The sequence below is a fragment of the Mastigoproctus giganteus genome, chromosome 4 (genome assembly GCF_048544385.1).
Source record: "Mastigoproctus giganteus isolate SK-2022 chromosome 4, ASM4854438v1, whole genome shotgun sequence".
Taxonomy (NCBI): domain Eukaryota; kingdom Metazoa; phylum Arthropoda; class Arachnida; order Uropygi; family Thelyphonidae; genus Mastigoproctus; species Mastigoproctus giganteus.
In genome coordinates, this window is record NC_143578.1 from 96,407,514 (window position 1) to 96,425,070 (window position 17,557).

The 17,557-nt window shown below is 37.0% G+C and overlaps 1 protein-coding gene across 4 annotated transcripts in view; it reads right to left on the reverse strand.

Moving 5' to 3' along the window:
- The window catches only part of LOC150086925 (receptor-type tyrosine-protein phosphatase S-like), a 1,004,071-nt gene that overhangs the window by 914,140 nt on the left and 72,374 nt on the right, over positions 1 to 17,557 (reverse strand). The gene's annotated exons all lie outside the window — the stretch shown is intronic.

Below are 17,557 nucleotides of genomic sequence, written 5' to 3' on the forward strand. Positions count from 1 at the left end.
CCTTTGTGTTAACTCTGACATCCACTATCCAGTTTATTTTAAATAAATAAATAGGATTTTTAGTATAAGTAAAGACCAAACAATATAAGAAGTCAAGCTTTTTCAGCATCAACCATAATTGAAAATAAAAATTTATTTGTGTTCAGTTTCATCACACCAATGATGAAACTTTTTATGAGTGGAACTGAACATATATTTTGCCCATTCCCTCCACTTCGAGTTCATTACATTAAAATCCTTTCTGAATTTGCCGAAGTCCCCAGCACTGAAAAAACATTAAAAAATGACCTTGAAAATATTTGAAAGCTTAAAATCAACACTTTTCAAAATTAAATGCCATTGACTCGAAGTACTCGAACAAGTTTTAAATTTTTCAGAGGTTGTCACAGTTTCATAATTTGTTTTCAGTACTGAAACCTCATCAAATAAATCATTCAAATCCATCTTTAGTTTTTCTATTAATTTAAAATAATCTGCTACTTCAACAAATGAGTCATAGTTAGGACAACCATTTTTAAAGCTTAATTTGCTGAGTTTCAAAAAAAGGAGTATTTTCATTAAAATTAAATTTCTTTCCTAAATATTTCAATGCAGCATTATAAAATGCTTTGAAATCATTTATTACTGTGCTTTTAACAACAGGGTCGAATTTCTGAAAATGCTGATGAACTTGGTATCCAAAAAAGACTTGATCAATAAAAAATATCACAGGCACACATTTCATTCTTTTCAAGTTCTTTTATTGCTTTGAAAATTATTTTGATTGCATACATTGAGAAAAGAAAAGAAAATTCTATAATTATAAGAACCTGTGTTGAATTTTCATTAATTTGAAGGATTTTAAAAAGCTGTTTGGAACATTCTTTTAGTTTGCTTATGAAATAAAGGCTCAAAGCCCTCCGTGAAAGCAAAATTTATTCTATACATGGTTGTAAAGAAAGCCATCTTGGTATTGCCTTAAAATTTCCTTAAACTCTGTTTTGGCAAACTCGTGAAATTCTTTAAAGTTATCCCTTTTAGCTGAAACAGAAAAATGACCATATATTTTCAAGACAATATTTTCTATATCAATATCTATACTGAAAGCATAGTTAGCTAAATTATGAATAATGTGAGCATGGCAGTTTGCTTTAATTATGTCTTCATTTAATTTCTTAATATTTTGGAATAAGGATTTATTACTCCAAAAATTACAATTTGCATTGTTTCCACTGAAACTAGATACCCTTTGCCAATCCAATCCTAAATTACTCATTGAATTTTTTAAACACTCAAGCATTCCATCTGTACTTACATCAGCATTTTCAAAAAAACCAAATAAATAGTTTGTAGGACCATATTCTTTGTTAACCATATCCTCTTCTTTCATATTCTTTTTTCACAAGAAACCTATCAAGATCTGAAGAATTTGCCGATTTATGAGCTTGTGAGTCTTTATGCTGAGTAACTGCATATAACCAACTTTAAATACATTTCTGCATATGAGATATCTCACCTCATGAGGATCATTTATTGAAGCTAGCCATTCGTATTCTTGCTCCCAATTTTTGTTATCAGAACAAAGCCTCTACTTCTTTTTTGGGGGAAATTCCATTTTTGAAGGCTAAAAAATAAAATATGTTTTCAAAATACGTTTGTATATACCATGAAATATGTAGGTGCCTATAACTGTATAAATGAAATAGATAAATGTTTCTTTGTAAAGTTATAGGAAAAACAGTTTAAACAAAGCCATTGAACTTCATATTATAAAAAGTAATTTTTCCGATACCTATGATTTTATTAATTATCTACTAGTCACACGATTTTCGTGAAAATTATATCATGGCCACACAGGTGCAAGTTTTAATGCTTTGTCAAAATAATATAATTTCATCGAGAAGTATGAAGTTAAGTGCATGGTGTTCGTGAAATTACATATATGAGCCAGAGAGGCTAGAATAGGTTAAGATTATCTCTTTATGATTCATTTCTCAGTGGCAGAGTTTGCATTTGAGAAGGTTTTTAACATCTCTCTGTTAAAGCTTTAAGCTAAAGTTTTGAAATTAAATTGTAATTTTTTGTCAGTTTCAGGGGCCCTGCGCATGTGGGGTGCAAACGTACACCTCCTACGCCTGTGCAGAAATCCACCACTGCCATTACGAGGCACAGGCATTGAAAAATAAAAATAAAGGACAAATTGCATCCTTTCTCGTTTCAATAAAGGATAAGGACAGTTTGGCTAAAATAAAGGATTGTCCTTTGAAATAAAGGACATCTGGCAACCCTATTTATGGAACACAACAAGATGCCCCACCTCAAGACACTTAGTTTTCAATCCTGTAACCGACATTTATGTAGTTTTTGCTCATATGGATATCTCTTTGCTATTCTGAACAAATCTATTCATCCATCTGAACTATCTATCTTTGGCTCAATGTTTTCTTCAAATGCCGCCTTCAGACCTGAATATAACATTTCATATGTTATCTCCCCATTGCCTTGTACCCTGGTACAAGATGTTATTTAAAAGTAAACCCAAAAACAATCAAAGGAAAAACACAATTTATTATCAGAATAATTGGCAAATAATAGGCTATAAACAATACTAGAAGTATCATCTGTCATTAGCAATACATAAATTCGCTCTTTTGATCATATTGTGAGCAACATGTGGATTGCTCTCATAAGTTTTCTGCTTTAGTAACTCCCATAAAAAGAAGTCTGAAGATGTTAAATGAGAACATCTAGGCAGTCAGATTCCCAAAAAGTTCTTACAATTTTTCAGTGGTTGAGCATGCAGTACAGCAGGCTTCCTCATCCTATTGGAGGTGGATGCCTCATTCATTTTCCTCTAGCAATGCAACAAACTGCATTACAATGGTGTAGTGAAAATCAGAGGTGACAGTTTGTTCAAAAAATATGGGCCCAACTATCCTTCTTTTAGTTATGCCACACCAAACATTGATTTTTTGAGCACAAAAAATGTGCAGATTTTTCAGCACTCCATATTCTCCAGTTCTGACCATTGACATAGCCATTAAGGTGGAACCCATGCTTTGTCAGTGAAATAAGTTTATCCAAAATTTTCAATACCTTTACAGTAAAGTAAACTTTTAAACCAGTGAAAGAGTATCATATTTTAACATTATCCTAAAACTGAAACGTATGCGAATTTGATGAGGAAGAAGTTTAAAGTGTTTTATTACAGTGAAATGAGCTGAGCCAAGTGATACTTCCTTTTGAATACTGAGTTTCCATAGAGATTTGTTTGGAGATTTAAAAATTGGTTGTCTAATGTGTCATATGTAAGAACATTCCTTCTTTAATATTCCTTATTCCCAGCTGATCACACTTATTCAACTGATCCACACTCATGAAACTTCTTTTTATCTTAAAAATTGCAGCTTTGCATGAATAGTTAAGTGTTGGGGAAATTTTAACAAATTTTTGTGGACATTTGCTAAGACTTCATTTCCAAGTATGATGCCACTAAAAACCATGTTACTCAATGGTATACAGCATGAAGTTTACTCACCAGTAATGACACATGCAACCTCAAACAGGGACTGTGATATAACAAACATATGAAATGTAAAACTGTCATTTCCTCCAGTTGTGTAATATCCTCCACTATGACTCTCACACAATTACACCAACAATCATAATCATTACTTGGTAGCAAATGTCCTTAATACAAACAACATGAGTTTTCTGTACTTTTAAAATGAACATCCTGTATAAGAGGACTGCAATTTCCTGCTCTCTAAAAATAAAAGTATGCTAAATAACAAGCACAATAACCTTCCTAGCCTTGCTTACACAGTGCATGGTAAACCTTCATGTTCGATAATAATAATATAATACCTAAATCTCTCTCTCTCTCTCTCTCTCTCTCTCTTTCCCCCCACCTCCCTTCCTTCCTTTACACCCTTCGGTTCTATTCCACCTAGTATAAATTATTCTCAGGTTATTATTTTCAAAATATAGAACCAAACATTTCACCATAAAGGAAATATAAGAAAATCATATATATATATATATATATAAATTTTTGTCTTGCAAATTGTCTTCCAACCCTTGAAATTAGTGTTAATTAAATTCAGTTGAACATTGTTTATTCAATCAAATTTCTGGGATTAATCTTGGATCAAAAACTTTCCTTAGGCATGAGTCAATGAAAAGTTAGAAATTCTTTTCTAAGAGCCATTTGCATTTAAAGATTGACCTAAAAAGTTAGACAGCTTGATTTACTGCAGAAATACTTTTTATTGTTTATTAGATTGGTTAAACTCTTATGTAACAAACATATGGGCCAAATCACACAAAAGGAACATACCGCTAGTTTATAGAGCTAAAAACTGGGTGTTAAAGTGAATGAATTCAATGAATTCAAAGGCAATGTTTCCATATACAGAATCCAAAGGAGTATTATCTCACAACGTGAAGATCTCTGTTATTAAAGGTGTGTGGGACTTGTCAGCATTGAAAACTATCAACAACACTTTCTCTTCTGTAGAAGAGACTGAGGGCTAAGCCAGAACTGTACATTTCATTCTCAAAATTTAAGAAATTTGTTTCCTTTTTTTTTTTTTTATGAATATAGAAAAAAAAAAAAACTAATCAATAGCTTATCTTTAAATTTAAATTTGTGAAACTGTAACAATAACTATATAGAGTTGATAGAGATATGTCTTTTGTAGAAATTTAATGTGACATTTTTTGTCATATTAAATTGTAATATAACATTAGAATTGCTATATTACAATTTAGGTATTTTCCTCTGGTAATTTTCTGAATGTCTTTGCATCTGTTTTATTAATGTGAATTTTCAGTAGTATACATTTTTGGAAATAAATTCAATTATATATTTATCTATCATTTCTCCAATCATCCATGAAGCCTATCCAAATCATTCTGAAGCAGTTCAGAATGACTCCAACAGTAACCACTCTCATGACCTTCATATCATCTAGAAATTTCAATATTAAACCCATTTATTCCTTTGCTCATCATTTAAAAAAAGCAGAAACATAAGTGGCCTTACCACCAAACCTTAAGAAATGCCATTTGTAACACTGGCCAACTTTGAAGAACATCAATTTAAAATACCCTCTCTGACTCTTGTCTTCAGCCATTCCTGATTTGCATTATGATTTGCATTTAAATATTGAACACAAAAAAAAAAAAAAAAATTATTTCGTTTTAGAAGCTCTATTGTTATTTTGTTATTTTTGGTTTTTAGGAGCATTAGCAACTAAGGCCATATTGCTCAGGGGATATGCGGCGGTCATTCCCTGACCTTTCCGCATCCTCCATATTTGGTGGTCACGGGCTTGAACCCTGGTCTAATCAAGAAGCGTGTGCTACGCACTGCCGCTCCTGCTCACCTGGCTAATAGAGGCACCCGAGAAGTTCCATTTGACTGCATAGTAACAAAACTTAATTACAGAATAAAATGTGTTGCATATAATGCATTATTCAATACTGAAGTTCTTTTCAGGACATTGTTAAGCTTTTAATAAAACAACTGCATGATACATTAATGTGAACAGAGTTAGACGGTGGTGCCTGCTGAAATCAGACCAACAATTGCAATGTAAAGTTTCACCTTTAAAAGAAAGAAGTATATGTTCTCATTATATTATAGTCAAAAAAATTGACTTTATTTTTGTCTAACAAATACTCCTTTGTTATGCAATTAATGTATTCATTCTAGGAAACAATTTGCATTATGGCTTTATCAGTTTTTGTCATTCCACATGTGATTTCACATGTGGAATGGCAAAAACTGATATGATAGTATGTGACATGAAGAGGGCACTGGCTCTCTTTAGAAAATACAGCTGCAAGTTACAGGCTCCGAAAAAAACGATAAGTTTTTGCTTTTTATTTACATAATTGTTATTTTATATTGTACTTAATACGTAGTCTTATAGTTCTAATTACGCTGGTTATTTTTATTTTAATTTGTATAAACAGTTTTGGTAGATATACGTAATACTTTATAAAACCGTTATTTCATTCGAATATTGCAGGCATTGTTTTTGTATATAGTGATAGGGAATTCAAATTTTTAATTGAGGTAGTTAGGTAGCTCTAACGTATAATTATAGAAACAGTAATACGCTTCACTGTTTCTATTAGATAGCGTAGTATTGACATTTAATTTAATTTAATTTATTGATCTTATTAATTTAAAATATCATGCCCCAAACTAGAGCAGCAAAGCAACGGGCACAAAGTGGCAGGAGTGCTGTGAGGGGGGGGCGATTCTCCAACGCATCACAGCCTAAAAAAATGTGCAGCTTGTGAAATGTTTGCCGAACTATCTGGAACGGAACATGATATTGCCATGGGGGATGTCTTTGTATGTGCGCGATGTAAGGAGTGTAAGGAAATCAGGCGACAACTCAGCGTTGTTATGGGCCTATATGAGAGTTTGAAGGACAGGTGGATGCCCTCGAAAGATCTAAATTGAGGGGCCCATCAGGCTCTCAGCTGCCCACATCAACGCCAGAGCTTGAACTTGGTCATCACGCAACACAGCAGCAACCCCCAAGGCAGATTGCGCTGGTCCCAAAGGAACTAGTAGTTCTTGGTGACTCTATTGTCAGGGAAACGGGAAATATATTGTGTAAAAAGGATAGGTTGAACAGGACCAGGGTATGTCTGCCAGGGGCAAAGGTTGATGACGTTGTAGAGCAGATATCATCTTTTAAGGGCACAAAAGGTGATATAGTTGTACACGTTGGCACTAATGATATTAAGAGTAGGAGACCGGCAGAATTACTTAACAAGTACAGGTCACTGTTGAAAAAAAGCCGTGAAGTAGGATTGAATTTGAAAGTGTCTGCAATTCTGCCCAGACACGATAGGAGGGAGTATATGATGAGAGCCTTGTCGATCAATTCGGCCCTGGAAAGATTGTGCAAGGCTCAAGGGGTAGAATTTTTTTCAGCCTGGACTGTACTTGTTAACAGGAGAGATTGCTTCTACAGGGACGGGATACACTTAAATAGAAAGGGTGCAAGAATATTTGCTGATGCTATCGAGGCAGTGTTAGGTGGGTCGGAAAACTGATAGCTTGGGGGGATACAAGGACTAATAGTTTAACAGTAGCCGTAGGCAGAGGTGAAGGTGATTCTTGCACAACTTCTATTAGAATAAGTAGCGACCTGGAGCGAGGGGTGTTGGGGGTTTCAGGGACGGATGTCAGTCATCGTGAAACAGGTGGGTATATGGGATGTGTTAGAGTGGCTGGGAATAGGAATAGGTGCGTGTATACTTGCAGGTATACCAATGCTAGAAGTTGTTGTTATTTGGTTTTTTAGGAGCATTAGCAACTAAGGCCATATTGCTCCGGGATATGCGGTGGTCATTCCCTGAATGACCTTTCCGCATCCTCCGTATTTGGTGGTGACGGGCTCGAACCCCGGTCTAATCAAGAAGCGTGTGCTACGCACTGCTGCTCCTTCCCACCTGGCTACGGAGGCGCCTTAATGCTAGAAGTATAGTAAATAAATTTGATGAATTTGAAGTGTTGGTCAAGACATCAAAGGCAGATATTGTTGGGATATCAGAGACGTGGTGTCACACAGATATAAGGAATGCCGAACTGGAATTTGGGGAGTACAATGTGTACAGAAATGATAGACAGGATAGGAAGGGAGGAGGTGTTATGCTGTTAATAAAGAAAAATATAAAATCAAAAGAAGTGCATCCAGTTGACATAGATGAAGAGTGCACTGTTGAGTCAGTTTGGTGTGACATAAGCACTGCGAAAGCAAAAATTAGAGTAGGAGTGTGTTATAGGCCTAATGACTCGAATGAGTACAATGAACAATTGTACAGAGAAATAGAGTGGGCTAGTAAATCGGAATGTCTTATAATGGAGGATTTTAACTTCCCAGATATTGACTGGAACTTGTGGGTTGGTCACTCACACACTAGTCAGACTTTTGTGGATTTATTGGATGATTGTTTTCGGCAGCAGCATGTTCGAGAGGCAACCAGAGAAAGTAATACTCTTGATCTGGTTATCAGCAGTGATCATTCATGTATTAGGAATTTGCAGATTAAAGAACCACTAGGTGGCAGTGATCACAGTGTACTGACGTGGGATTTACTTAAAGATTTTATTACCATCAGGGGTAAAGGAAAGGGTTTTTGCTTCCATAAAGGCGAGTACAGTGGTCTCCGACAGTTTTTAAATTCTGTACAGTGGGATCAACTGACGATGTTACCAACAGTAAATTCTAAGTGGGAAGCATTCAAGGAATTAATCGTGGAAGCTACTAAAAGTTTCATACCTATTAAGAAATATTGTTCAAGGTTTAGGCCTAAATGGTTGTCAAATGAACTAATGAGACTCGTAACAGAGAAGAAAAATGCATGGGATGCATATAAATTATCAAGCGACTCAGAAGCCTATGGCAGATATAAGTTAATCTGTAATCAGGTCACAAAGGAGGTTCGGCAGGCGAAGGCAGATTACGAGAAATCCTTGGCAAAAGATGCTAAGAAAAACAGCAAGGATTTCTTTACTTACATAAACTCTAAAAGGAAGGGGATGAATCTGATTGGTCCACTTGACATCGATGGTTCGACTGTTGATGATCCTGCTCAGATAGCAAACAAACTGAATGAGTATTTTGCATCTACATTCACACGTGATTACAGATTAAGGTTTGAAAATGGCAGAAGGTTATCAAATTGCAGCAGGGTGCTTAATGATCTTGTAATAACTGAGAGCAAAGTGGAAGAGAAATTGTTGAAGTTAAACGTAAGAAAAGCACCTGGGGTGGATGGGATCTATCCAGTTATATTAAAGGAGGCGGCAAGGCAACTAAGCAAACCCTTAGCCATAATTATGAGAGCATCCTTGGACTCAGGGGAGGTTCCCACGGACTGGAGATGTGCAAATGTATCCCCAATTCACAAAGGGGGATCGAAGGGTGACACGAGTAATTACAGACCAGTTAGTTTAACTTCTGTTCCAGGTAAAATAATGGAGTCGCTGGTTAAAAATGCATTGCAAGATCATCTAGACAAGACTGCAGCAATAATTCAGACACAGCATGGGTTTGTTAAGGGAAAGTCTTGTCTGACAAAAATTTGATAGGATATTATGATGTGGTTACAAAGGAACTAGATGCAAAAAACAATTTTGATATCATATATTTGGATTTCAGGAAAGCTTTTGACACTGTTGCGCATGGAAGACTATTGTACAAATTGGAGCAGAATGGTATTAAGGGTAAGTTGCTACAATGGATAAAAGGATGGTTAAGTGCGAGAAGACAGAGGGTGGTAATCAATGGGTGCTGCTCTTCTTGGACTAATGTTATTAGTGGAGTCCCACAGGGTTCGGTGTTAGGTCCACTGTTGTTTTGTATATTTATCAATGATATTGATGAAGGTATATCAGGCTTAATGTCGAAGTTTGCAGATGATACAAAGGTTGGCAGGGTTGTTAATGACAGTAATGGCAGTCTGCTACTGCAACAGGATCTAGATAATTTGGGCAGATGGGCTAAGAAGTTTAACTGAAGTGGCAACTGAAGTTTAACCTTGACAAATGCAAAGTACTGCATATGGGTAGAAATAACCCCAGAGAAACGTACCAACTGTGTGGTACTACACTTAAGGTGGTAGAAAATGAAAAAGACCTGGGAGTAATTGTGCAGTCAGATATGAAGTTCTCTGAGCAATGCAGACAGGCTGCCAGGGCAGGTCATGGGGTTTTGTCAATGATATATAGGAATTTTGCAAGCAGGGAAAAGGAGGTGATTATCCCTCTGTATAAGGCAATGGTCAGGCCACGCCTTGAGTACTGCGTACAGGTCTGGAGACCTCATTTTAGGAAGGATGTAGATTTACTTGAGTGGGTACAGAGAAGGGCAACAAGATTGGTGAGGGGAATGAAGGGATCCTCTTACCAAGAGAGGCTTAAGTTCTGCAAATTGCAGTGGCTGGAGACTAGGCACCTGCGCAGTGATCTGATTGAGGTATATAAGGCCTTGAATGGATTGAGCAAGCTGAATTCTGATGGATCCTTCCACTTGTTCAGATTACGAACCTAAGGGGGCATAAATTCAAATTAAGAAAAGACAGATGTAGAATAGATGTGCGTAAATTTGCCTTTAGCCAGCGGGTGGTTAATTGCTGGAACAAACTTCCATCTGTCATTGTGGAAGTTGATAGCTTGAATAAATTTAAGGAGGAACTGGACAGGCATTTGGAGGGAATGGTGTGATTTTTTTTTTTGCCTGATGCTGCATAAGCTCATACATTTGCTTTCTTGTATCACATGCCACTGCTACTACTACTACTACTACATCCTTTCACATGTGAAAGGATATCATCATATGTCATTGTTTACAAAAATTTATAACTGAATATATCACAACTAGGAGCTCATTTTCATTTCTGCTCTAAGCTGGAAAAAAGTTTTACTTTTTGTGAATTTCCTGTGTGCAGTCACTTTGTCAGTGATGTACTAAGACAGGCGAAAAATTGAATATCTAATATAGTTGAGAAGGAAACATGGTGATTTTCCATAAAATCTAGATTTCTGTAATGATCACTCTTATATCACATAAATATTAAGATAGTTTATTTAGCTTATAACTAAATCCTTATACCTTAAGGTAACATTTTGGGAACCTTGCCAGAATCCATTCTCAGACCATACGCAGGCTGTTTCCAGCCTGTAGTTACTCCAGTAAATAAAAAAAAATGTCACTTATTGAATAACATATCCATTAAAATTTCATAAATTTTTGAAATCCAAATATGGTATCATACGAAGACTGATACGAAAGCAATGCCTCCTAATTTTTTGCTTTCAAATTTGGTGCTGTAGCTCATTTCATGGGTCACTTAGTCATCATTAGATGAGAGGTCTCTAGTTTCACCATAATGAATGGCACTGTGATTGGTCTCGTGAGTGTAACACACGGATAGTTAAAAATGGTGGTTACAGATATATACATATCAAGCAAAGAGTGGTGATTGAATTCCTTACCAAGGAAGAAGTGACGCCTATTGAAATCCATATGTGTCTCAAAAATGTTTATGGTGATGATACTGTAGATGTGAGTACAGTTAGGGGTAAGACATTTAAAGAGTGGGGAAAGTGAAAATGCTGACACCCTGAAGCACCTGGCCAGTAACATCAGTGACAACAAGAGCCAGATCAACATGCTGATCAAAGAGAACTGGTGCATCGCAACACGCGACTTGTGCAATGCAATAAGTATAGGGAAACTTCATCATAAAGGAACTAGGCTACAACAATGTTTGTGCCTGGTGGGTCCCGAAAATGCTGACACATGAGCACAAAAAAGCTCAGAAAGTCATCTGTATGGAATTTCTCCAGTGCTACGAGAGTAAAGGAGAGGTTTTTCTTTCACACATATTCACAGGTGATGAAATCTGGGTCCACCATTATTTTTTTTTATTTGGTTTTTAGGAGCATTAGCAACTAAGGCCATATTGCTCTGGAGATATGCAGCAGTCATTCCCTGACCTTTCTGCATCCTCTGTATTTGGTGGTCACGGGCTTGAACCCCCAGTCTAATCAAGAAGCGTGTGCTACACACTGCTGCTGTGCCCACCTGGCTACGGAGGCGCCTTCCACCATTATGATCCCGAAACAAAGAGAGTCGGTGAAGTGGCACCATCAAAATTCACCACGCAAGAAGTTCAAAAGACAGCCTTCTGATCGTAAAGTCATGGCGACAGTGTTTTGTGACAAAGCTGGGGTCTTGCTTGTAGACTTATTTGAGCGTGGCACCACAATCAACTCAGATTAGACTGATATATGGAAATGTTTAAAAAGTTGAAAGCCAGAATCCACAGAGTTCGGCCGGACAAAAACCTTAATGAGGTTCTTCTTCTCCATTCCATGACAACACATAACCCCACACCAGCCTGTGCACGATGGAGGCAATTGCAAAACTGGGGTGCACTTTGCTTCCCCCCCCCTCATAGCCTGGATCTTACACCTTCCAACTGTTACCTATTTGGCCCGTTGAAGGATGCACTACATGGAACCCATTTTGCAGACAATGACCAGCTCAAGCACAGTGTTCGCAAAGCCCTCCAGAGCAAGAGTAAAGACTTTCACAGTATTAGAATACAAAGATGGCAGAAGTGCATAGAAAATGATGGTGACTTTGTGGAAAAGTAACAGTGTGTTTATTAATGATTAAGGATTAATTGATGTAAAAGGCATAGTTGTAGGAAGTAAATTTTATGAGGGAAAAAAAAAAAAGGAGGCATTACTTTCGAACCGCTCCTCGTACATTGGATTAAAAAAAAAAAAACAGATTTTATCATATATTATGGATTTTGGGATTCCGAATGTGGAGTCCCATACCATATATACTGCGAAAATTGTATATTGTATCTCTAAGGTGATAAATAAATCCCTTTAAAACTATTTATAACTTATGTTTAAATCATTTGAAATTGCATCTCTGAGGTGGTAGAAAAATCCCTTTACAAATGATTTATACATAACTTATGTATAAAACACAGATAAAATAGTAATAGCATGGTTGTAGTAATTGCATAGAATTCAGTTTACAATATACATAGTAAAATTATGCATCACTCCATATATCACAGACACAATCCCTAAATAGAGTACTATGATATTTTTTTTTATAGAAATGTAGAGAAATATACACTATACGGTGTTAAAAACATGCATAATTTTAATTAATGTATAAGGTAAACTGAATTCTATGCAATTACTTGCAAACATACTGTAACATTGTGGATTAACACTCACAAATGCACAGTACTGTATTTGGATATCGGTAATTCTAGAATGTAGGTAGCATCAAACCCAAGGTAGATGATAATGAAAAAGATCTAAGGGTAATTGCATAGTCTGAAATAACATTCTCTGAGCAGGCTTCTGGGACAGTTCATATTATACTAATACTTTTTTGTATTATCAATATACACAACCTTTTCCTGTAGGGATAAAGAGACAATCATCCCACTGTATAAAGAAAGGGTGCCCGACCCTACTGGCCATCAACCATGCAGCCACAATTTTTCATGCCCTGCATTTTTCTTCTATTTCAGCAAATCATTTTGGCAAAACTTTGAAGAAAAGGTATGTATAGAGTCCACAAATGAAGAGGAATCAGATTAGTACATTTTTGCCTATTTTAGGTCAATATATTTAGCAATATTGATTTTCCTTCCTACATTATCACTGTGGAGTTGACAGTCATCACTACCATAGTTTTGGCATAAGAATAGCCACTGTCAACGATATTTTGCTTTATGTCACTCCTATCCTGAGGATATTTGTCTGATTTCTCCCCTTTTGTTCCTTAGACATTTTTCTATATATGAATGATATTTTTGGTCATTTTAATGTTTTAATGTTAGTTTTGATCAAGTAAATACCCTATAATGATATCATAAATTATAAAGTTCGATTGAAATCGTCACTGTTACCTTCCCCTAACCAGGATGTTGTTTGGTCATATGACTGCAGGGAGCTCCCAGATTGGCTGGATGCTGTAATATCATCACCACAGCAACCATGATTCCGTATATGGGCATTTACCCTCCAATTGCCTGCTACATCACTATTTCTGTCCCCCTCCCCTCCTTATGAACTACAGATCATAAGCTAAAAATTTCAGCAGAAAAAACTAAATCAGTATTGCTAAAAGGTACCCTCAACTCCAGAAGAGCACCTGTTATTAAGATTTCTGATACTTCTATCAGGATGGTCCAGGAGTTAAAATACCTCAGTATCATCTTTGATATGAAATAAAGCTGTCTTCATCCCAGTCATCACTTATGAGGCTGGTATATGGTATCAAAGAACTGCAATAGTCAGGAACAAAATAAAAGTGAAGTATACAAAGAATCATGCTATTAGCTATTACTAGAGATTTCTGCACAGCAGGACCATGCCGAGCCATTTTAGTACCTGAGGCAAGAATGAAAAATTTTAATTTAAAAAAATATGATGTATTTAAAGTACATTTCTGATACATATTTTAATAAAAATAAAAGGATGGCAAAAAAATAAAATAAAATCGGTTAAAAATGATTTTTATTTTCATAAGCAGTATTTATTATAAATATATAACAGATTTATTTATGTGTCATTAATTTCAAAATTTATTTAATCTTTCTTTTGGCACCCCTTTCAGATTTTAACCTGAGGCAAGAGCCTTGTTTGCCTCACCCTCGGCACAGCTCTGCTGCACAGTGAGTACCCCAGCCTTGCAAGTCTTGGCAGGTACTCTCCCACTGGATACAGAAATAGTATGCCAAGGCCTCCATTACAGACTGAAAAGAGGCATACCCACAGAACATCAAGATATTATTCTGAATCTAGCAAATGATCTGAAACATGAGAAAAATAAAACAGCCACACAGCTTAAAAACAGATGGCAAAGAAGACAAGGAGATTCCTGCCAAATGTGGCATGGTCCCCCCCCCAACCACCTCCCTGGTATGCCCCAGGCTACCTATAAGCCCTAGAGCTAAACAACATGCCCTAGAGCATATAGGTGACCCAAACTGTACCTGTGGCACTCCTGAAAATTGGAAACACTTAATCTACCAGTGTCCAATTTATGATAACAATAGAAACTTGATGATATCCAGGATCAGCCACACCCCAGGAATGAAGAGCATCTTTACATTATTGGAACTTATAAAATATGCACAAACAATTTTTTAAATTATGAGACAAAAGCTCAGACAGAACCAGTCGCAGTAAAATCCAATTCCAAATTAGGCCAATCTGATCTTGGTATCAACAAGAACTTGTTAGAATGACACTTGAGGCCCTGTCTATGTTCCCCCCCCCTCAGTGTAGATGAATTGGTTTGTGAATGGAACTGCATGCAGGGCTCACATCTGGTGAGTATGGGCTTGGCACACCCAGGATACTGAGCTGGATATGAACATTATTCTCTTTCTTGGTGATTCCCTTCTACCTTTGATTCTTGTTTTCTCTCTCTCTCTCTCTCTCTCTCTCTCTCTCTCTCTCTCTCTCTCTCTCTCTCTCTCTCTCCCAGGATAATCCAGAAATTTTTTTTAGCTGGTGCAGCATAAGCCTCAGGCTTCCTTGCACCATGTGCTAATAATAATATATCACTGTATAGATCATCATCAGCATATGGGCATGAATGTGTGCAGTGCACTCAGTGTGTGAATGTACGTATGTGTGATGTAAGTGTGAGGTTAACTTAGTATGTGCATGTGTCTTCTATAATTGTATGCTGTGAAACTGGTGTGCATTAGCATTAGCATTAGTAGAGGCATTTGATGCAAGAAAGCAAGCTTATGCAGCATCAGCCAAAAAAAAAAAATAAATAAAATAAATAAATAAATAAAAAAATAACCACTTCCACTTCACCCCTCTGTTCGTTCGAAATACCTGTCCAGCTGAGCCTTAAACTTATTTAGGCTATCAACTTCCATGACAAGGGATGGAAGTCTATACCACCAACCACCCGCTGGCTAAAGGCAAATTTCCTCACGTCTATCCTACATCCGTCTTTTCTCAATTTGAATTTATGCCCTCTCAGGTGATTATTCTGAGCAAGAGGAAGAATCCCATCAGCATTGAGCATGCTCAAACCATTCAAGGCTTTATACACCTCTATCAGATCAATTCGCCGGTGCCTAGTCTCCAGACACTGTAATTTGCAAAACTTAAGCCTTTCTTCGTAAGAGCACCCCTTTGTTCCATTCACTAATCTTGTTGCCCTTCTCTGTACTCGTTCCAGCATCTCTACACCCTTCTTGAAATGAGGCTTCCAGACCTGTATACAGTACTCTAGGTGTGGTCTGACCATTGCCTTATACAATGGAATAATCACCTCCTTATCCCTGCTAGAAAAATTCATATATATCATCAACAATACACCATGAGCTACTCTTGCAGCCCGTCTGCACTGCTCAGAAAACTTCATATCTCGCTGCACAACCACCCCCAGGTCCCTTTCATTCTCTACCACTGTCTGTGTAGTACCACAGAGTTGATACGTTGCTCTGGGGTTGCTGTTTCCCGTATGTAGTACTTTACATTTGTCAATGTTAAATTTCATTTGCCACCTCTCAGCCCATCTGCTCAACCTTTCCAGATTCTGTTGCAGTACCATAGTGTCGGTAGTGTCCTTGACGACCCTGCCAACCTTTGTATCGTCTGCAAACTTGGACATTAAGCTTGATATACCATCATCAATATCATTTATAAATACAGAAAACAATAATGGACCCAATACTGAACCCTGAGGGACTCCACTAATAACATTAGTCCACGATGAGCAGTGTCCATAGATTACTACTCTCTTTCTTCTCCCCCTCAACCACTCCCTTATCCATAGCAGCAATTTGCCTCCAATGCCACACTGCTCCAATTTGTGCAGCAGTCTTCCATGTGCAACAGTATCAAAAGCCTTTCTAAGATCCAAGTATATAATATCAAAGTTATTCCCTGCATGCAGTTCTTTTGTGACTGCATCATAGTATCCAGTCAAATTGGTCAGGCAAGACTTCCCCTTAACAAAACCATGCTGTGTCTGAGCTATAACTGAAGTCTTGTCTAGATGATCCTGCAGTGCTTATTTAACCAGTGCCTCCATTAATTTTCCAGGAACAGAAGTTAAACTAACAGGTCTATAATTACTTGTGTCGCCCTTTGATCCTCCTTTGTGAATTGGGGTCACATTTTCACATCTCCAGTCCATGGGTACTTCCCCTGAGTCCAAGGAAGCTCTCATAATTATGGCTAAGAGTTTGCTTACTTCCTTTGCTGCCTCCTTTAATATAACTGGATAGATCCCATCCACCCCAGGTGCCTTTCTTGTATTTATCTTCAACAACTTCTCCTCCACTTTACTCTCAGTTATTACAAGATTCTCTAGCTTACTGCCAGAGTTGAATACACCTATGGCATTCCCCTCGCTGAATAACTCCTCATGTGTGAATGTCGATGCTAAATATTCATTCATTTTGTTAGCTACCTGAGCAGGATCATCAACAGTTGACCCATCAATATCAAGTGGACCAATCTGATTCATCCCCTTCCTGCTAGAGTTTACATAAGTAAAGAACTCTTTGCTGTTTTTCTTTGCATCCCTTGCCAAAGATTTCTCGTAATCTGCCTTCGCCTGCCTAACCTCCTTTGTAACTTGGTTACAGATCAACTTGTATCTATCATAGGCTTCTGTGTCATGTGTTAATTTGTATGTATCCCATGCGTTTTTCTTGTATGTATCCCATGCGTTTTTCATGTAAAGCCTAGTAGCTTCCAAGATAAGTTCTTTGAATGCTTCCCATTTTGAATTTGCTGTTGGTAACATCATCAGTTGGTCCCACTGTATAGAATTTAAATACTGTCTCAGTCCATCGTAGTCGCCTTTACGGAAGCAATAACCCTTCCCTTTACCCCTAATGGTAGTTACCTCTTTGAGTAAATCCCACTTCAGCACACTGTGATCACTGCCACCTAGTGGTTCATTTATCTGCAGATTCTTAATGCATGAAGAATCACTGCTGATAATCAAATCAAGAGTAT